The 22371-nt window shown below is 40.3% G+C and overlaps 1 long non-coding RNA gene across 7 annotated transcripts in view; it reads left to right on the top strand.

The window, feature by feature from the left end:
- The window catches only part of LOC102546616 (uncharacterized), a 76598-nt gene extending 55216 nt beyond the window's left edge, over positions 1-21382 (top strand). The window contains exons 3-8 of one of the 7 annotated variants that reach the window (XR_015642970.1): positions 3930-4020; positions 4581-4719; positions 8905-9150; positions 17347-17414; positions 18828-19002; positions 19552-21382. This is a non-coding gene — a long non-coding RNA (uncharacterized LOC102546616). Of the gene's footprint in view, positions 1-329; positions 477-3929; positions 4021-4580; positions 4720-6322; positions 6551-8904; positions 9151-17346; positions 17415-17778; positions 18378-18827; positions 19003-19551 lie in introns of those variants that run through there. The other 6 variants (XR_015642969.1, XR_015642971.1, XR_015642976.1 and 3 more) reach the window with 6 other exon arrangements.
- Positions 21383-22371: the final 989 nt, after the last annotated feature.

Raw genomic sequence — 22371 nt, 5'->3', positions numbered from 1 at the left:
AATTTGAACATGAGCTTTTGGGGATCCTGGAGGCACAGCCCACACTCATTACACACTCTAATATGAATTCCTGCTCTCCTGCTTAACATTTGTGGTCCCCATAACCTTTCTCACATTCCTATAAAAACCTCATAAAATGGATTTATGGAGGGGGAGAGCAAATAAGTACTTATCACCTGTATGTTCCTAGACCCTTCTAAACTCAAGTTCTCCTATTCAGAAACAATAGATGTCGATAGCTTCTTTTTCTTATTGAGTTGCGCTAAGGAGTGAGAGACAGCCTGCATTTCTCCTTGGAGTACTTTCTAAGCTTTTACGTTCTACTCCAGATAGTTTGCACTCATCAATCAGATCAATGGGCAGACTTGCCTTCTGGCTTCTGACCTGACTTGGAAAATGGAAGACAACAGAAGGACGGGAAGAGGAAAAGTATGGTCAAAGTATTTGCTTGCTCCTGTCTCTGTCTGGAGTCTCATGTAAGTGAGTGACACCAGTCTACTGAAGACCACCACTCATGCACGGAGCTGTATCTCTCCTCTGGGCTCTCCTAATGTCTTCCCTCAGAGATGCTCTACAATTGGCATGGGATTGTACCTACCCCCACCTTACTCATGGCTAGTTTAACTAAAACAACCTTGCACACACCTTTGTGAATAGTTTCTTTATTAAATTCCCCTCAGTTACCCCGTTTCAGTCTGCCATCTGTTTTTGTTGTGTTGTTGCTGTTTTCCCTAGGATCCTGGTTGCTATAACATGTGAAGCCTCTGACATGCTTGGCTTCTTTAAAGAGATGACTAAATATTTTAGGAATTGTAAATCTCACTGGCCAGCACATAATAAACATTGATGTCTCTGTTATGCTTAAAGTCGGTGAACTTGCATGCTTCTTTGCCTCCTACTAAAGTTTCTTATGACTGAAGGCCCCAGCTCTCCAAGTGCCTCAGGGAAACAGTGTGTTCCTTCTTAACAAACACAGTAACGGCAGAGCAGATTCATTCCTTTCCTAGTTAAGACATGCCATTGGCTTGATGAACCTGCCCCTGGCTTTACTAAGTCTGTTCAAATATGTCAGCTGCTTCTGATGCTCAACTTGATGCTGCTGCTGACAGATGAGAGAAAAGCCATGAAGAGAATATCTTATTTTCAATGTGAAACTCAATGGTTTCCTTTTTAAAAATCCCTTTAATGCTCCCACAGCTTCATGGCAGTGGGAGGACCTTTCATCCTTCTTCTGCACTTGGTCCTCTTCCTGCATTCCCAGCACTGATCGATTGCTGCCCCCAAAGTTAGGTTGGAGAGTAGTCCTAAGAGGTTTGCAACTGTGTGCAGTCAGGAAATTTCTCTAGGGAGCTGGACTGATTCTTTGCAGAAGGCACTACCTGCAAGTTTTTGGTCCAGAAAGCAGGTGGATTGGTTTGCTTGGAAGAATCTTATAAACATTCTTGAAAATGCCATCTTACAAGCGAAGGGTAGAGGTAACTTACGTTTAATAAACTTCAGTGCACTACAAAAAAAATGTAATTCTGCAAGTGGTTTTTTGAGGTGACATTTGCTGTGTATACTTCTAAAACATGCATTCTGTTATCCATTAAAAAATATTACTGTGCAATGATACAGGTAGGGGCTGACATTGGATAAAGGCAAAACCTGAATATCCGTGTCTGAACACTGGCTCATTGTCATCCTCTATAGACTCAGGGAGAAATCACCACTTTAAGATTATCTGGTTTTCTTTTGCTATCACTTCCCACTGCATCCTTAAAAAAATGTATCCTCTTGTATGGGCCTGATGATTGTGGACCTTATTCTCTGTCAAAACAACAACAAACATTTTGTTTTATTTTATTTTTTGGAGAATGTAATTTAATTATATTTCTCCCTCCCCTTTCATCCCTCCAAACCTTCTCATAAACTCCTCCTTACTTCCCTTCAAAGTCATGGCCTCTTTTCTCATCAATCATTATTGCAAACATGTATGTATTTGTCTTTGCATATATGTTCCTAATAGATGCCTGTTGAGTTCATATAATGTTACTTGAATGTATGTTTTCAGAGCTGGTGGTTTGGCCATGGACAACCAATTAGTGTCCTGGGGAGGGTGCCTTTCTCATTCACAGCTTTACAGCTGCCTATGGTTATTTTTGTGTAGGACTGGGGCCTCGTAGCTTTGCCCTGTCAGGTTTGGAATGTTCACTGATGTCATCCTTGGTCAGCTCATATTTGGGCTGTCATAACAAAAATACATTCTGGAAATGAAAGAAATATGCCTGCAGAAGGAGGATAGGCGTTACCACAAGGAGAAATTCTGACTAAGATCTCTGTTTGCTCTGTGGCCTTACATACTGCCATTGGAGTTTACATCTTCCTCATCAGATGATGGCTGGCAGTGTCATAGGTCGTAAAGCAACACACCTGTGAATTCAGTATAGAGCCTGGCCAATGGTGTTACCTGTTGTTGTAAAAATATAAAAATATAAAAAGTATTGTTGGTCTTTTACCTCGCTAGGTCCAGCACTGCGGTGCCCCAAGATATCTGCTAGATATCTGGGCAGAAACACATCCCAACTTTGCCACGACGGCCCACTGTCTCCAGCTGCCGGCACACTTTCCTACACTCAAACCCTCACAACACACAACACAATAATCTTAGATCCAATTGATAAGATATAATTGCCCACCTAAACATACAAAGCCTGGTACCATCCATCCCTAAAGAACATTGATAACAACCTGAAAATACACAGAGAGAGATCTTTACGTCAGCCTCCATTGTCCTGCCACCTTCTCTGCCTCTCTTTCTCCACTCTTCCTCTCTCTTTGTTCCAGTCTCCTCCTCTTCCTTCAAACTTTTCTCCCACCCATCCTTCCTTCTTGTCCAATGACAGGCCTCCTTCTATCTTGTGCCTGCCTCACCTGTGACTTCATCCCACAGTTACCCAATAAATGGTTACTCCAAGTTTCACAGGAACTTGGCCCATTGGAAATTGAGTTTCTCTGTTCTTCATCTGTCCTTCAGTATTGTCTTCTATGTTTTTTCTCAGCCCAGGATAATAGTTTATCTTTTTTTCTTTTTTTTTTAATTTATGATGAGGAATCCTTAGTCAATTTAACAGCTCAACAGTGAACCAGAGTTTCTGCCAATACAGGAAAGACTGCATCAACTCCCGCATCAAGGACTCAACCTGTTTTTGCCTTGTTTGTCCCTGAAGAGTGAATTAGCCTCTGGCTCAAAAGAATCTGCAAGAGATGGAGTTGGGGGCAGTAGGTGTGAGTGAAGGGGAGAGACTTTATGGTTTCATTTAAGAGGGACTAGCATACTTTAAGGAATATTTTTCTCTCTTATTTTATAATTTAAATAAATCTACAGTCAAAACAAAGAGATGCCCAGTAACTGACTGGTGGAGATACTATGCAGCAAGCCTGTTGGTTATCCTCAACTCTCATTTGCTGAGTGAGTGTGGGCAGGGGTGATTAAATTCCCCTTTCTTTCCTCACCTGAGACACGGGTACATGTAAATGATTATGACCTCTTAAAGTTATAGGTGAAATTTAAATGAGTTAGTATACGCAAAAGGCCTTGGAACATACAATAAACCGCATCTATATGTTTGCTGTAATTTCCCAAACTTCTCCATGAAACCGTTTTCATAGTTGTCTCTTGTTTGGATTCTTTGGCAAAACTTTGCTTAGTTTCCTTCATGGTAATTATGGGCTGGAACTGAATGTGTCTACATCATACTGACAAGCATTTTAAAGCCAGACTCTTCATCATTGTTTGCTGCTTCACACAACTTACCTTGCTGCCGTAGGCAGCTCTTGAAGACTCCACACTGTTTAACACAAGGCCTTAAAAGAACTAGCCCCAACCCCCCCTTTCCTCTGCCTTGTCCTGCCTTTGCCTCTTCTTCATCTGTTTTGGTTATTTTCAGCCTCAAGAACTAACATCAAGAACAGAGCCTAAGGAAGAAAGGCCGCCATGTTGATTCTCAACGTTAAAAGCACTAAATTGTTTGCCTAATGGTAAGGTGGCTTTCGTTTTTTACACACTATAATGCTTTAGAATTAACTTCCTGAGCAGAGCATGGTTCTGCAAGCCTGTAATGCCAGCACTTTGAAGCAGAGGCTGCATTAAAGTAGCAGGAAAGGCCCATTAAGAGAAAACTCTAGCTCAAGAAAAGAGTCTCTGGCCTGGGTAGAGAGAGCTAGCATTGCAGTTGAGGTGGGTCAATTACTCAACAAAGGCACAATCCCTAGGAATGCAGGTTTACCTTCAGTGGGTCTGAAGATAGGTGATTCTTGTGTTGGGGCATACAGGGGGCCTTGTCCAGAAGCTCTGGAAACCTCTCTCATCAGTCACCAGTCACTTATCATAGCCATACTTTACTATTAGTAGACATTTCAGAAACGCAGTGCATGCTGGCTGAATTTGTGTGTGTGTGTGTGTGTGTGTGTGTGTGTGTGTGTGTGTGTGTGTAGGGGGGGCATTCTGAAAATATATTAACAAAGAGGACGAATTGTGAGAAACATTGTTTTCTATGGAAGATAATTAATTAGCCAAAAACTACTTACTGTCTGTATAGCTCCTCCAGCTTGGGAAATGCTGGCCTGTTTGCTCAAGTCCTGGATGCCAGACATTCCTGAGACTCAACTCCACACACACCCCTTCCTCCTTGCCAATCACTTCAGATTGGGAGAGCAAGCTACCACCAGTGTGCTAAGGTGAGGTCATCGCCCTGCAATAGGATAAAAGTTCAATAAACTTCCCATCCAGTTTGGGTCATGAGGACCCTCTAGCAAATATAAAAATTACCTTACAGAGTTACTCTTGCTTTGTTTGTGCATCTCTTTGTGCAATGCCAGAAATATTCTTTTTTCCACTTAAGGGACCATAAGTTCAAGGCCAGCCTTTGTTACATAGGAGTTTGAGGCTAACCTACATTATAAAAGACTCAGAAAAAAAATCTCCACCTTAATAATTTCTTGCATCGTAAGTGCTCTGTTAGAAAGGTTTCAAACTTAATCAATAATCGATTTTCATGCAGTTTTAGTTAAGAACATTGTCAGAAACTTTAAAAGCATATGAAATAGTTTATGCCGATTTTAGCCACTTTTTCCCAAACTATGTTTTATTTTCCTTAGAGACTTTGGCATCATCATAGTTAATTGCTAAAATGATAATCATTCTACCTGTGACCTCTTCAAAGAAATCCAACCGTATACAGGAAGCATAGTGAATGAGTCATTCCTTTAGTAAAGTAAATCAACAGCCATGCATGAAGTTCTTCAAACTCTAACAGGCTCCCCAAAGAACCTCTGGTTAATCTTAAAGAGACGAAAATGCCTTAAAACAGCCTTTCGGAGAAGCAGGAAGTCCTATGCGATTTGCTTCCAATTTATTTATAGGAAGTAAAAAGATAGCCATCCTATCCTCAGACTACTGTTAACCTTGCCCGGAAAAGAGTGATGATTTTTAGAGTTATGATTGTTAATGGCGTTTGAATGCAGCCTGTGTAGGCCTTTAACTCCCCAGTGTACAGTAAGGTTCGGCCCTTTCCAGATGGGAAAGTGATAAGGACCCTGGGAAGACAGCAGGTCATTCTTGGAAGGCTGCCAGGAACTTGAAGCCAAGTGAATCATGTAGGGCTATAGTGCTCTAGCCAGCATTTTTCTGTTTTAATTTATCAAGCCAAAGCTTGTTGACATGAAAGTGAATGAATTCGTTATACAGTGAGCTCTAAAAAGCCAGCTCAAGGGTTTAGTGTGGAAGAACGCTGACTATAAATAACAAAGGAAATACAGGCACTGTTTCCTTCACCAGCCCTGCTCTGTGTGTTGGAGATGCAACAACAATTAACTCAAGTTCCAGTAACTCCTACAACTGGAGGGGGAGCCAATTCTTTGAAATATTACAGAGGCTCCAAAATCTGCCGCCGATGATTATCAAAGGGTTAATCTTTGAATTGCTCATGTTAATGCTTTGCTCTGTGAGGCCCTGTTTATCTGCTTAGCAAATGTAATAGAGTAATGGACATGGTGGGGATGACTGTTTCCTGCTAGAACTTGGCACTGCACACAAGAAAGGCCAGCACCAGCTTCTTTGAAAACCAAACAAAACAAAATTCTCGGCGAGTTGGCTAATAAGGCGAAAATGAAATAAACCACAGGCTAGTATCCATAAGTCAAATATCTGCATTTATCTGAGGCAAGTAATTTGGGCTTTATAGGAAAAACAAGATATCTACAGTTCCACTGTGAATGAAAGGAGAAAAACAAAACCTAGCTGTTCTGAGAAGATGTAACATGTGTGTTCATTTGCATACAGGGCCAAAGAGCCTTCCTTGATGCCGGTCCATGTAACGAACGTCCACTCAGTTCTGTGGGAATTGGAGCTCCTGATTGAATACCTTTCTCCAGTTAAAAGATGTCACTTATACTGTGAACTCTTGTGGAGAGTGATGTCTCTTATCTTGTGAGGGTAGAATGGCATGCACTGTCCATTCCAATGTTCTCTGAGTTACTAAAACTTATTAAATTTGGTGAATTTCCTCAGAACTTGCTTATCATTCATTATGTCTTCAGAACTTGATTATTTCTTCATGCCTATATTCAAAGGACATTTACCAAAAGCCTCTCATGGGCTACCCATGATAGAAAGCTCATCAGTTTGAAAATTTGATAATACAATGAGACTGTCAAGCATTCACCAACATTTTCTATAAGAAAAGGAAAGACAGGTAAATGTGTCGTGAAGTACTTATGACATGAAGATATGATGGATATTAATATCACAAGTAAGGATCAAATATAAATCAAGGTCTTGTACTATCATCGTTCTTTTTCTAATTTATAAAATCACTAAGATAGTTTAATACAGAGACTTAAGTGCCACTTGGTTTATCGATTATTTATTGCCTTATTTAAAATAGTGAAATTGAAAACTATTGTGACCCTGTCCAATTTAGAGTTCATGTTTGCTATACCAGGATATGCATACTACATACAAATCACAGCTAAAATATACATATTCTCATAAATATATAAAGATATATCCCAGTAGTTCTAAACAGATAATCTGCAGTAACCTGCTTTATAAGGAACACTAGAAAGGGGAATTTTTTTCAGTCAGTTGTAAGAGGTAAATAAAAGTCCTCAAGGAATTGTGAAAGTCTATTCTTACAAACACAGACTTGATGCAGTTCACATTTCCAATAAAAATAAAATAAAACTCGTTGAAGTCTACGAAATAAAAGCACATCAGTAAATTAGCCTAGAAAATAAAGACTCGCCAGAAATATTGTCAAGGAAGAAGACTGATCAGTTCTGGGAGGTAATAAAGCATGCTGGCACATGCAAGAATTTCACCTGGCCTAGAAATGTATGGGAAATATCACCGGGAGGACAATTCAGAAACGGATTTAGATACATATGGCCATTACCATAAAGAGCACTTCAAGCCAGTGGGGATAATGACAAAGTTTTCAATAAATCTGTGATAACTATGCAGTCCATTGGAAAAAAAAGTAATACCACATCTCCAAACACTACTCAGATAAAAATAAACCCCAGATGGATCAAAGATTTAAAGTAAACAATGAAGCCATAAAAGTATTCAGTGAGAATGTGCTTGAATTTATTTATAACCTGGAGATGGAGTTGTATCTTGCCACGCAGATACAATATTGGGAAGCCACAGCTTCGACTGTTTACCCTACTATGAAAAAAGAGTCAGCGCAGAACAGAAAGACATGGGAGAGCACAGAAAAAGTGACCACTCCCGCCTAATTTCTTACTTTGTAAAAGCCTTCTAGATAGATTTTTTAATGGCAATCTTATAAAAAGTAGGTACACACACACATAGTAAGCCAGACATGATATGACATAGGCCTGTAATCTAAGTGTTGGGGGAGCTCAGCAAGGAGGAAGAGGAGTTCAAAGTCAGCTTTAGATATGTGGCAAGACTCTGCCTCAATAATAATGATAATGAAGAAAAGAGCATTTCACAAGAAAAAACACATTACTGGTTATCAGATGAAAAGAAGCTTTGACTTTCTTAATCTAGAAACAAATTAAAATCAAAACAACAAAGAAAAGATAATATGTATGTAAGACCACGTAATAATCGTAATAGTTGTAATAGCAATTTGGAAATGTAATAAAATGTAAGATATAGACATGTAATTTAAAAGCAATCATTTAAATCCCAATTGGTGAAAGATCTGTTAACTAAATTATAGTACATATAAATAATGAAATAATGTTAAGCTAGCCAAGTGAAGAATCAGAATTGATCCAGGTACGGTAGAATGTGCCTGAAGTCTTAGCACTTGGGAAGCTGAAGGAAGAGGATACTGAAAGCCAGATAGTGAGCCCTGCAAGAAAACATTGGGCTAGATACAAATATTATGAAAATCTTATCACTTAGTCAGCTATGTGAAAATTATCATATAAATAATTACAGAGGGTGACATGGAGCAACCGGCACACTTGAACGCTGACTGTGTAGGTGAGGTTGCTTCTTCCACAAACACTCACAAAAGTGGAGGCTTAAGGAATAAAGACATTTTTAAAAGCCATGGTCAGAGGAGGAAATGGGACTGCATTTCACTCTAAGACATGGCATATCCAAGATTTTCCAAACATCTCTTCTAGAGAAATACACAAAAGCCATACTGCTTAATCAGTGTGCTCCTCACTCAGGATATTCTGACGGACCTCTACCCTGTCAGAATAGCGACTCCAATTTGCACTGCTACCAAAAGTGCACAAGAGTTTCTTCTTCGTTATGTCACTTGCCAACATTTATATTTTTTTCTAAAAGCTATTTTGAAAGGTATGTGGTTATATCTTATCGAGATTTTAACTGATTTTCACAGGTGATTTTTTTTTTCATTACCCACCAACTAGGTGTGTTTAGGAACTGGAGAAAGGGCTCAGATGGAGGAGTGCTTGCCCAGCACGCAGAAGATGCTAAATTCTCTTCCTAGCACTGCAGACAGGCATGGTGGATTATAGTGTAAATATATAAGTAGACTTGTGCCTATAATCCCAGGACGCTGGAGGTAGAGGCAAGAGGAGGAAGATTCAAGGTCATCATCAGCTATATAGAAATTTTGAGAGCAACCTGAACCATGTGAGACCCAAAAGGAAAAGGTAAGGAAAGAAATGACTTTACATAAAAATGACCAAATGTTTTGTCATCCCTACTGCCTTCTCTTATTCATTTACTTTTTGAATTTTTTTTTTTGGTATGTTCATTCTGACTTGCAGTTTTGAAAAAAAACACTATTATTTTAGGGATTATTTTTTAAAGTTTTGATTATTAATCCTTTACACACATGTGGCCTCCTAATATTCTTTTCTTGACACAGAGTTTTGTTTTTTGTTGCTGTTGTTTTTTTACTGTGTCAAAGGAAGAAGAAGAGGGATCAGAAGGAATTCAATCTTATTTTTGCATAGTAGGAAGGAAAACTGCAAAAAAAAATCTTGAATCGCCTTATTTTATGTACAACATTACAGCTTGCCACAACTTTAGAGATTTAAATATAACAAGCATTCATTATCTGATTGAGTTTCAGTGAATCAGGAATTTGAGGAAAAATAGCTTGGTGATTTCGTGCTCAAGAACTCTGAAAGCAACCAAGATGATAGTCAGCAAGGCAGAGGCAAGACTGGGCTTGAATATGACCTTTTAAAGAAGGTTCCGTTCCATAGTTTTCAAGATGTTGCTGTATACTGACAGTATGCCTTGGTCTTCTCCTTCCTCAAGTTACTCCTCTCAGTAAGGCTCTTAGGTGTCCTGTGACCCAGAGGTAGCTTCATCCAACAGGATGGTCTACAGAACATCAAGATAGAAGATACATTTGTTATTAGGAACAAACCTTGGTGTCCCCCCAAGTCATTCTCATATGTTACCTGTTACATGATAAAAACCTCTTTAGTGGGGAATACCAGTAGAAACTCTCTCTAAAAGTGATCACAGCCAATGGCATGTGTTACAGCACCAAACATGTCAATGTAGACATAAACCCAAGTAGCACATAAGACCCTGTCGTTGTTTCGTTTCTTATTGCTGTGATAGAAGATCATGACCAAAAGCAATGTGGGGAGAGAAGGAGTTATTTGGCTTACATTTCCAAATCACAGTCCATCCTTGAAGGAAGTTTGGGCAGAAAATTCAAGGCAAGAACTGCAACAGAGGCCGTGGATGAACACCGCTTACCGGGGTGCTCCCCATGACTTGCTCATTTTGATTCCTTCTACCGGGTACCATCTGCCCAGGGACAGCACTACACACAGTGGGCTGTGCCCCCCATCAATCTTTAACCAAGACAATGCCCCACAGACTTGCCTACAGGCCCATCTGATGGAAACATTTCCTCATACACTGAGTCCCTCGTCCCCAGTAGGGTGGCGCTCTGGGAGAAAATATTAGGCAGGCAGAGAGGTTGAGGACAGACTTAGTGAGTGTGTAGGAAGAGGAAGAGAACTGTTAACCCTATAAAAGAACTGCTATATGCTTGTAGAAAAGGCCAACGCTGTCGTCATCACAACATTAACTCTGCCTAAAGGAATATTTTGAGAGGGGCTAAGAATTAAGGAGTGTTTTAAGCAGCCATCTGTTATCTGATTTCCCCTTAACAAATGTAGTATTAGCTTCTGTGCTTTGCTGAGCATAAACACTCCATAAATGTTCCTTGCTCTTACCACTTGGAAAGTTTTGTGAATTCCTCAATAAGCTGTGTGCTGAAATGTAGACTTAGTGGGGAAGACCGGTGCAGCCATGTTAAGATCATAACCCAGCCAGGCTCACCTGAGGAAAAACCTTTTCCCAATGGACTGGAAAATCTGAGTGTTTTAAAAGTACGTGTAAAGACCCAGATGATGAAACCAATCTGGAAAATGTTGGCGACGAGAGCTTTCCAATGCTGTGAATATTCTTAATTCTTCCGAGTGGAACCTTGAAAACTGGTGAAAACGGTAAATGATGTTTTCAGTTTTATGGAAATAAAGAGGTTGAAAGGAGTGTGCGGAAGGCAAAAGCTGTACGTGGAGATATCTGGTAAAATGCCTTTTTTAAAGATTATAATTTTGAAAACATGAGCATAAGAATGTATGTTGGTCTGACATTCTTAATTTCCAAGGATAACAAAGAAAATGGAAAAGAAAATGAGGCAGAGTTTATTTCTCTTCCACTTCCACCATCTGTTCACATTAGCCACAAAGAAACACCCTTATAAAATCCATTAAATTGCCACGTTATAATTTAATGCAGCAATAAGTCTTCAACACAATGTACACAATCGCCAAATGACTGTGGCAATGACATCATTGTAAGGGTCGTAATTACGTGACAATTTGGATATTTGAACATTCAAAACATCACTAAAATAACTATTCTTTATTTTTTTGTCAGCCTCTAAATACATCTATTCATTCTGTAGTCAAGAGTCTATGGCTTTCATAGAGGAGGCAGGAGTTGGAGCCAGCAACCAGGAGCCAATGCCAGGGAAGGGAGGCACGCCGGGCTCTGAGGGGCAGCATGGGGAAAGCTGCACCTAGCACTTTGTCAGTCCAGAGAAAGAGATGAATGCACACCGAGCCAGCCTAATTATGAGAGGGTGGAAGGTCATCAAAATCAATTTGCAGCATGATGTACAAAGGTCATTATCAGCCTCAGATTCTCTCTGCCCGTTTAAAACACAATAAAAAATAAAGGGAGGGCTTTAATAACTATGATTAGTAAAGAAAAAAAAGCAGATCATTGAGCCATCTGTTTAAATATTTGTGCTACCTTCGTTTTACTCAAAACAGCATGAAAGATGAATGGTGAGTTTTTTTTTTCTATTTGTTTGCTTTTAAAATCCTGACATTTTCTCCGCTGGTTGCCGAGATTTATAACACAGATGAAAGCACCTTCGAAATGACTGCCCTTTGAAATCAATAGCACGGTATTTGTAACGACTTTCTTTTTATTATAGAGCACTTCATTATTATTATTATTATAATTTTATGGGACAGTCTGGAACAGAATTCATCATTCACTTATTTGAAGCATCTCCCTTACTCAATGGCACAGATGGCCTAATCCAGGAGACTTAATTACCCTGTGTTAGGCTGCTTTGAAGCTGAATGTAAGCCATGGGGGAAGGGGAAGCAAGGGCCAGTATAAAAGGCATCCTAGTCAGCAGGAAAAGTCTATGAAAAGCAGTGCACTGGGAATTTCAGTTTTACAATGCCTTGAATTATAAAGCTGCGTCTTTTTTCTAAAAATTAATATATTAATACCTTCTATGGAGCGATTTTTGATGTGTTTAACTGTGTCTAGTTTTAAAATTTTACATTGACTTGGTATGTGCACCCAAGTAAACACACACACACACACACACACACACACACACACACACATCTGCATGGGACACACAACACTGTGTCTTCAGAAACATCTTCAGAAACAGTCTTTGTCATTACTGAGTATATGATGCTATTTCCCAGTCTGATCTCTGTTTGCAAATGCCAGTTGGAATCCACTATACTGTTTTAATAAATAGGTCTAAACCCTCAGTTTGAAAAAACAAGTTCAGGAGGTTCTTCTGTGTTTTAAATGAAATAAGTGTGTGTACTTAGCATAGCATCTGCCACTGGGTAAACATTTGATATTTATAGCAGTAACGACGAGAAATGTCTTAAATAGATTATTTGCGACTTATTAGCTTAAAAAATTCAGGAAATGGTCTGCCAAAAAAAAAAAAAGACATCTCTATTTTTTCCTATGTCTATCATTCCAGCCTTGATAGAATTGCCTGATGCTGACTCCTGGGGATGTTAATGCTTTTAGGGGGAGGGCACTATGGCTGGACAGAGGAAGCCCACAAATAACAGGAAAATCTGAGCTCTTCTTGCCAGCCTTAGCCTCCCAATTCCCTTACTAGCCAATCCTTCTCCATTTCAAATAATGTAGGCAGAGAAGTAGATGTGTAAACCCCATATGATGTCATCTATTTAAAAGACTAATGGGGAGGATCAAGGCCTGCAGAACAGCGTGAGTTCTCCCCAACCCTTGATGGGCAATAGGCCCTTGCCATTCATCGACTTTGCTTAAGCCTCAAGAAGATGTTGGGAAATCTCAGTGTAACAGAAGACCTGCATCTTTACTTCGTTCAAGTGTGTGTGGGAGTGGGGGTGAGTGAGTATGTCTACCATAAGATTGTAAGCTTCATGGATGCTTGATTTATTTTAATTATATTATTTAATTTATTTTAAAATAGAATCACCTCTTCTGTAAGATATTAGACAGTCTGTCTCCCTTCTCCTAAGCAAACCACAAAGCAGCGTACATCAGAGAACTGCTTGTGATGTTTCCCAAGCAACTTCTTAGAAGGGGGAGTCTGAGGCCATCCCACTGCAGAAACTAAAAGCAAACAAAACAAAACAAGACAAAAATAAAAATAAAACAAGACAAAAAACCGAACAAACAAAACATTTTAATAACGTTGTCTTCTTTGAATAAACTGGCTTATTTGCCTCTTTTAAAGAAGGCAAAAACCTGAAAATCATATGAGCAGGTAGCGTGAACACGGGCTGACACAACATGACCGTGCGTCAGCCTGAGACCCATGCAAAGTGACTCACTAGGGAGATCAATAGCTAAACATCCAGAATGTGAGAGAAAAATAATAATTAAAAGGCAAGTGGAGATAGCTTTTCTTTGTGTGCACACTGGTGTCTTTGCAGAGAATAAAAAGATGAGAAGTGATTACTGGGCCCTGCTATGGCCAGGATTTAATCAATGCTTGTTTGTTTTTGTTATGGCCACAGCCCCATGTGATGTTTATTTTACACTAACCTTTATAATGACAGGAAAGTAATAATAAAAATTATGAATCGACCTGAAACAATGATGGAGTGTGGCAAATGCATGCTAGAGCAATGGAGGTGTGTGAATTCGTTACATGGCAAAGCAGCGTGAGCCCGAGCAAATAAAACCAAGTAGGCCTTCATTCTGGAGCACTATTTCTGCCACAAGTGGCCACACTGAAGGTGTAAGTCACCACTGGAGAAAATTCCCATAATAGGAATTTTAGCATAAACCAGAGTTACGGATGCTCAGTTAAGTGTGAGCATGGTTAAACTTAGGTTTTTGTTGATTCGTTATTTGTTCGTTTAGTGCATCTATATGTGCATGTAAAACCCAAGTATTCTGTAGTGTCCTTACTGCCTTACTCTCTTAAGGATTTCTCAACAAGCCGTGGGTTGCCTTTTTTTCTGGCTAGGGTAGTTTCCTGGCCAGCAAGCCTCAGTGATCTTCTAGCTCCAACCCCTGCCCCTGAACTCAGTTCATCTGCATGTAGGAGCATTCATGGTTTAATGTGGGTGCTCAGGATCCAGATTTTAAATTCTCAGGCATGTTTGATGTATGATGTAGGGCTACGATTGCTAAGTGAATGCTCAGTAGAGGAGCCATCTTGAAAAATAGCCTAGCCCTTCCTTACCTACCTAGTTCAAGATAGACTTTCCCCAAGTGATTCCCCTCTTGATAAGGACTCTGAGTTATAAGTGGTATAGAAACAAATGTGAGCCCTTGGCTGTGCCAGCCACACCCTTGGCTGTATCTGGTCACTTGGTCACAAGATACAGAATTCATCTGCAGTAGAAAAGTTTGAATTAAGTGTGGGCCATCTTTGAGGTAAGAGCTGATATTAGGCACTAGTTGTTAAAATTAACTACATTGAGTTTGGGTCTTGGTACTTGTTGCTTATGATTGTAGATGATGCCCAAGTCTTGGTTTTTACTGTAAAAAGCAGAAATATAGTATTTCTCAAAGTTTGGGTGAGAACAAATTAGACAGTAGAAGTAAAATACTACAAGCACATACCTGTGAGGCAGTAAACACAAGGTATTTCATGCTTTTTAAAGTCATTCCAATGTGTCTGCTTCTTGATCAAAAGGAGAGAATACTTCCAAATTGTTTAATCTCCTTCTACATCTTCTGCAGATGGGCAGACACAGACACACCACATTGCAAATCTTTTAACCTTTCTGTCCTTAAAATGGTATAATCGTTTCTTCTTAGACAAATGCTACAGTTACACATTCTGTAGAACACCCCTCACAAAACATTGTGCTGGCTCAGAATGAAGATTGGGAAAATAATGCTCAGACTCAGAAATGTGAGGGAAGAGACCCATCAGAGTGGCCCACTAGTCCATCACAGGAGGAACACTGGGTTCCTTTGGGTTATTAATCTTATAGAATTAAAAATGGCACAATGGGAAAGGCAGAGACAATTTTATTGGCATTTGAGAAGGACAAACAGAATAGGCATGGCAAAGTAGAAATCCCTGTAGCTGTTGGAGAGAGGGAGATAAAACATTATGCTTTCTGAGATGGGGGTGGTGGTGCTGGTGGTGGTGGTGGTAAGAAAGTCAGGCCAGCTCAACATGAAGTCTACCAGTTACTATAGGAGGGGATGTGAGGAAAGAAAAGGAAGAAAAGAAAAGATAGAGGGGAGAGGAGGGACAAGATATTGAGAGAAAAACATACAGGGGTGGGAAAGGGAATGAGGGAGAGGGAGAGGAGAGGGGGAAGCAATGGGAGAAAGAGGGAGGGGGAGGGAGAGGAAGGAGAGAGAGAGAAAGAAAGGGAGAGGCAGAGGCAAAGGGAGAGGGAAAAAAGGATGGAGGAGAGAAGGGGAGGGGGTAAAGGGAGGGAGAGGGAGAGACCAGCCAGAATGGGGTGTCATATGGGCTAGCAGGATTAGGGTTTGGTAGATATCTGAAAGGATGATGTGGAAAAAAATAGACACTTCCAGCATCAGTCCCCAAAATAATCCCCAAACTTCAGAAGAGGTCGTGCTCTCTGTGTGAGAGCAGGAAGGAATAGCAGAAAGGGTCATGAGCAGCTGTGCTGAGGAATAGACTTCTAGGTTCCATTGGTTCTTAGTTCATTAAGGGGAGAGCTATTCCTCCAATAGGTGGGTCGCACTTCTTCAAGTTGTAGTTTTGGAGATTCTGGTGATTGAACAATCCATTTAAATTACCCCTTAAGGGAGGTAATACCTTTATAACCTTTACAGTCCTTTGGGCAGGTCCAAATGTTATGCCTTCACCCAAATCAGACACATGACTTGGAGGTTCAACACATATTCCATTCTTTTGACCAAAAATTATGGAGTAGACTAGACTATAGGAGTTGAAGGTAAACTAAACCTGGAGGTGTAAACCAGTCATGGTTTACCAGGAGGAAACGGCATTTTCTTTATTGGGCCTCATCAAACCCTGGGGCCCCCACCTTCTTCCCATTGGTATAGTATTTTACATTTTAAGGTGCTTATGATGCTTCCTCCCTCCTATAGTTTAAAACAGCTCCTCCACGATGGCTTGCCCATACAAGTGTCCAGACTCAGTGTCTCATGTCTGCTCTGTGTGGTGCAGTCTGAGACTTCTTTCATCCAAGAGTTCAAGTTGAACATCCACCATGTCCAAAATGGCCCTTAGCCAGCTGGGAGCTTCAGTGAGAGTTCTGCCTGGTGCATCCCTTCTATCCTGTAGGTGGCATCACCCTATGGTATGTGCCTCTCACAGCGCAACTCAGGGTCTCAGAGGGTAGAAAGCAGAAGCTGCAAATAGAAGTCTTCAAACTCAGAAAAGGTGAGGTGTCCTTGAGAATGATGGAGTTTTCTCAGAAAACTCAGCAGTCATCAAAGCCACCCTGAACCATGGTTCCCGGGTCCTTGTCTCATGAAGAAGGAAATCCATGGACCAAGAGGCGAGGTTTGTACAGAACTCTTATTTTTAATTATTCAAAGGTAAAATCCTAAGAGAAAAAGAGAAGGCAGAAGTCCTGTATAGCAGGGTTTGGGTTCTAGGAAATTGGGTACTTTGAAGTCTGGGGACTATTTTGGGGGCTGATACTGGAAGTGAGGAATGAGGCAGTCATTGGTGTGGGTGGCACACCATTGAAGTGTCCAGGTGTCTCCTGTCAATTTCAGTCATGTCTTCATAGATGGCTTCCAGGAAAGGGGGCTCAGAAGAGATGAAGAAATATCAAGGAACAAGACTGGTTTGGCCTTCAGCAAAGATATTCTCACAACTGATGCCTTGGTATCCCAACTGTAATGGGCCTGTTCCTATCTCCTGTTCCCATCAAGAGCTCTATGTCACATTGGTTAGCATTGGCCATCTATGCCTCATGGGGAAAATGCCTGCTTTGTAAATAATTTTTTAATGGAGCATGTATTCATTTGTGCCCAGACTGACTACTTTTTACTGTACAATTACACAGCTGAGTGGTTGTGACCTAGACTGTAAGTGGCAAAGCCAAACATAATTACTACCTGATCATTTTCAGAAATGAGCTGCCAACTTCAAGCTGGAGTTTTAGTCTTGATAAGCAGGAAATATCTACGCTTAAACTACGTATGTATATTTATTATATATTTTGAAGAAATCAACAATGTCTGTTAGAATTGTTCATTAAATGTACATTAATGTGGATGTTTTTGGATAGTTTATTAATTTTTAAAGCAATACCTTGTAGCATTTATAAACATATAAAACAAGTCCTAGATTTTCTTGTTACATTATTTGTGATAAAACGCTGACTTCTGAAGATTTTTTGGCAAAGAGTAATTTCAGTTCAATGCACAGAGTGAAAATTCACATACCCAAGTAAATGGTGGGAATAAGGGGAGAATATGAGTCACAAAATATCAGCTTGGGAAGTAGTGACTTGCAGAGGATAGCCTACATCTGTTAACTTATTATTTCTTTTTTGAGACAGGTCCTCACTCTGCCCAGTATATAGCCCAGGATGGCCTTGAGCTTTTGTCAACCCTGCCACCAGTACCTGAGAACCAGGATTACAGGCATAAGACACCGTGCTTGGCTTACAATCAAATTTTAATTTTTTTAAATATACTTTTATTCCAAATACTCTTTATTTTAAAAAAAAGCTAGCAAACTGGTTTAGAATTATACAGTACTTTAAATTTCTGATGTTTTCCATAGAAGACCCCATAATCTGAACTTACAGAATTGTGTATTTGTATTTACCCTAAAGCTCACAAACACTTATTGAGTTTTCAAAATTCTGATATACCCGAAATATATACAAGACTTATTTAGGTAATGGTGGGAAGCATATAAAACAGAATAAACAATTTAAATAGCTATAAATATAGGACATGATGCAATCATTGATTTAAAAAAATCTGCATAGACAGGTAACATACAACCAAAGGTCTACAAGAATTTTAGAGAAAATTGAAGAATTTCCCAAGGAATTGAAGAAAATCCAACAAAATTTTATTTATTTTTGCTTTCTGGTCAAATTCTGTAGTCTAAATTTAATTACAACAGAGAGATTATCTTTTTCAAATGTAATTCGGATACTAATCGTGGTGTTTTGGATAAGAATGGCCCCCTTAGGCTCCTATGTTTGGTTCCAAGCTGATAGACTTTTAGGAAGGATTAGGAGGCGGAGCCTTGTTGGAGAAGGTGTGGCACTAAGGGTAGCTTTGCGATTCCAAAAGTCTTTCTGCCTCCAGCTTTGGTTCAAATGTAAGCCAGGCCTGCCTGCCTGCCTGGATGACAGTGTGCTCACCCTCTGAAATGGTAAGGAATCCCCAATGAAAGGCTTTCTCTTTAAAAAATGCCCTGGTCATGGTTTCTATTCACGGCACAGACAATATATATTTTTCATCCCTTCACTAACTGGGCATTTAGCTTTGAATTCCCCAGACCATCTCCTTGCAGCACAGAGCTGAGCTGTCTGCCCATTGCCCTGTGCTGATATTTATCCTCTGCTTACTCATGCGGTTTCCCTCCTAGGGTTCAGGCATCAATTTGTACACTGTGTATGTCCGTTATCCGACTGCTAAGACTTGAAAGACCCCTAGTTTTCCCAACGTTGTACTTTTGAACTCCAACTACCACATGAAGAAACTGGGCAAGCAGATAAAGAAATCCTGAAGACATGGATATCGATCCGGCTACTTATCTAGATGTAAGGGTGAGACTACCCAGGACCATGGCCCCCGATTTGTCTGATCACTAATTAAAATGCAAACATAAGGCCAGTCTAATAATCCTGGGTTGAAAAAAGTTATCTTACTAAGCCTTTTCAACAATTAGGAAATTATATCTGTCATAAAGTTTTGGGGCATTTTGTTATATACATCAGATTTCTTATGTAGAAGTAGCCACTAGAAGTAAGTTTTCGTGAAAGGCCTTAAGCATGTAATGTTACCATACACAAGTGAGTGAGCAGATTCTGGGATGGGGGAGCAGGGACACTGTGAGTCAAATCCAAGTAAGACATAGAAGCATTACTCCCGGTTAAATGTGGGCTGGCTTGGTGACAGGATTGGATCACTACAATACGATGAAAGTGGTACCGTGCAATTTTGAGTTCAAGCCTCCCTCCCTCTCTCTCTCCCTCTCCCTCTCCCTCTCCCCCTCCTCCCTCCCACCCCCTCCCTTCTCCCTCCTCCTCCCTCTCCTTCTCTTCCTCTTCCTCACCTTTCTCATTCTTGGAATCTGCTTGCCGTGAAAGGAGTCTGAGCTCACCTGCTAACGAGACCACAGAAAAGGGTCTAGATCTAGTGCATAAGAGCTTCGTCCACCTGCCAGACACGTAGGTATGACTATTTGAACCAACAAATCACTTAGCCATCTTGTCAAAGACACAAACAACCTTGTGAGCCTCGTCAACACACTTCTTTAGTAAAGAGAACTAATAGAAGAAAAACTAGGGAAGCATCTGGAACACATGGGCACTGGAAAAAATTTCCTGAACAAAACACCAATGGCTTACGCTCTAAGATCAAGAATCGACAAATGGGATCTCATAAAACTGCAAAGCTTCTGTAAGGCAAAGGACACTGTGGTTAGGACAAAACGGCAACCAACAGATTGGGAAAAGATCTTTACCAATCCTACAACAGATAGAGGCCTTATATCCAAAATATACAAAGAACTCAAGAAGTTAGACCACAGGGAGACAAATAACCCTATTAAAAAATGGGGTTCAGAGCTAAACAAAGAATTCACAGCTGAGGAATGCCGAATGGCTGAGAAACACCTAAAGAAATGTTCAACATCTTTAGTCATAAGGGAAATGCAAATCAAAACAACCCTGAGATTTCACCTCATGCCAGTGAGAATGGCTAAGATCAAAAACTCAGATGACAGCAGATGCTGGCGAGGATGCGGAGAAAGAGGAACACTCCTCCATTGTTGGTGGGGTTGCAGACTGGTACAACCATTCTGGAAATCAGTCTGGAGGTTCCTCAGAAAATTGGACATTGAACTGCCTGAGGATCCAGCTATACCTCTCTTGGGCATATACCCAAAAGATGCCCCAACATATAAAAAAGACACGTGCTCCACTATGTTCATCGCAGCCTTATTTATAATAGCCAGAAAATGGAAAGAACCCAGATGCCCTTCAACAGAGGAATGGATACAGAAAATGAGGTACATCTACACAATGGAATATTACTCAGCTATTAAAAACAATGACTTCATGAAATTCGTAGGCAAATGGTTGGAACTGGAAAATATCATCCTGAGTGAGCTAACCCAATCACAGAAAGACATACATGGTATGCACTCATTGATAAGTGGCTATTAACCCAAATGCTTGAATTACCCTAGATGCCTAGAACAAATGACACTCAAGACGGATGATCAAAATGTGAATGCTTCACTCCTTCTTTAAAAGGGGAACAAGGATACCCTTGGCAGGGAATAGAGAGGCAAAGATTAAAACAGAGACTGAAGGAACACCCATTCAGAGCCTGCCCCACATGTGGCCCATACATATACAGCCACCCAATTAGACAAGATGGATGAAGCAAAGAAGTGCAGACCGACAGGAGCCGGATGTAGATTGCTCCTGAGAGACACAGCCATAATACAGCAAATACAGAGGCGAATGCCAGCAGCAAACCACTGAACTGAGAATAGGAACCCCGTTGAAGGAATCAGAGAAAGAACTGGAAGAGCTTGAAGGGGCTCGAGACCCCATATGTACAACAATGCCAAGCAACCAGAGCTTCTAGGGACTAAGCCACTACCTAAAGACTATACATGGACTGACCCTGGACTCTGACCTCATAGGTAGCAATGAATATCCTAGTAAGAGCACCAGTGGAAGGGGAAGCCCTGGGTCCTGCTAAGACTGAACCCCCAGTGAACTAGTCTGTTGGAGGGAGAGCGGCAATGGGGGGAGGGTGGGGAGGGGAACACCCCTAAGGAAGGGGAGGGGGGAGGGGGATGTTTGTCCGGAAACCGGGAAAGGGAATAACACTCGAAATGTATATAAGAAATACTCAAGTTAATTAAAAAAAAAGAGAGAGACATGATTGCGATTGTGCTCTATGAAAATTATTTGAATGCAGTTCTTCATCTTTCATGTAGCATTAGACAAATTATGCTAGGATCAAGATTCCAATTTTGTTCTTAGATGCACCAAAGTCAGGCATAAAGGACCTATACCACACTTGCATCAAAATAAGTGGACATAATTCAGGATTACTTACTCATGAATCATGAGCACGTTCAAGTATTCCTTAGACCATGGACCCCAGATAAAGTATGTGAAACACTGACCTAGACGACATGAGCTGTGGACTCTCTGGGCAGTTGATGACATCGTGTAGAGAAATTACTGTTGTATTTGTTTCATATTTCTGTATGTCCTTCCTTCAGAATGAATGACTATAAACTAAGGCAGCCTGATCATGTCTTACCAACCTTCTCTAAATAGTACTTATTTTCCAAAGGAAATTAAGAAACTACCCTTTGGATAAAATGAGTAATTAAATGTACTTTGAAAATATGCCAACTGGGATATATGTTCTCTACATAGAGAATGATAACAATTGTCAATGAATATTCAGAATTATGGGTACATGCATGTAGAGGTCAGAGGTTAATGCCTAGTGTCTTCTTCTATGGGTCTCTATCTTTTTTATTTTTATTTTTAATTTTTGAGAGAGGTTCTCTCATTGAACCTAGAGTTCACTAATTTGACAAGGCTTGTGGGCCGCAAGCTCCAAGGCCTCTTCTATCTCTAACTCCTCAACACTTAGGAACACAGACCTGCAACCGCCATGCCCAGCTTTGAATGTGGGCACTAGGAATTCTGACTAGGGTCCTCATCTTTGCATGACAAGCACTGTACCAAATAAATCATCTTCCTGACCCCTATACTAACCATCCCATTAACAAAATATTAGTGACAAATGATTGAGAAACTGTGCTCTGTGCAAAACTGGCTTCTTGATAACATTTTGTTATGAACTTTGTCTAAATGATAAGCCTATATTTCCTTTCTTTCATGAAACTGAAAGACATCAGAAGTCCACAA

Source organism: Rattus norvegicus, chromosome 18 (genome assembly GCF_021556685.1).
Source record: "Rattus norvegicus strain SHRSP/BbbUtx chromosome 18, alternate assembly SHRSP_T2T, whole genome shotgun sequence".
NCBI lineage: Eukaryota > Metazoa > Chordata > Mammalia > Rodentia > Muridae > Rattus > Rattus norvegicus.
The sequence above is the reverse complement of the archived record's forward strand: the minus strand, read 5'-3'. Positions and strand labels throughout refer to the sequence as shown.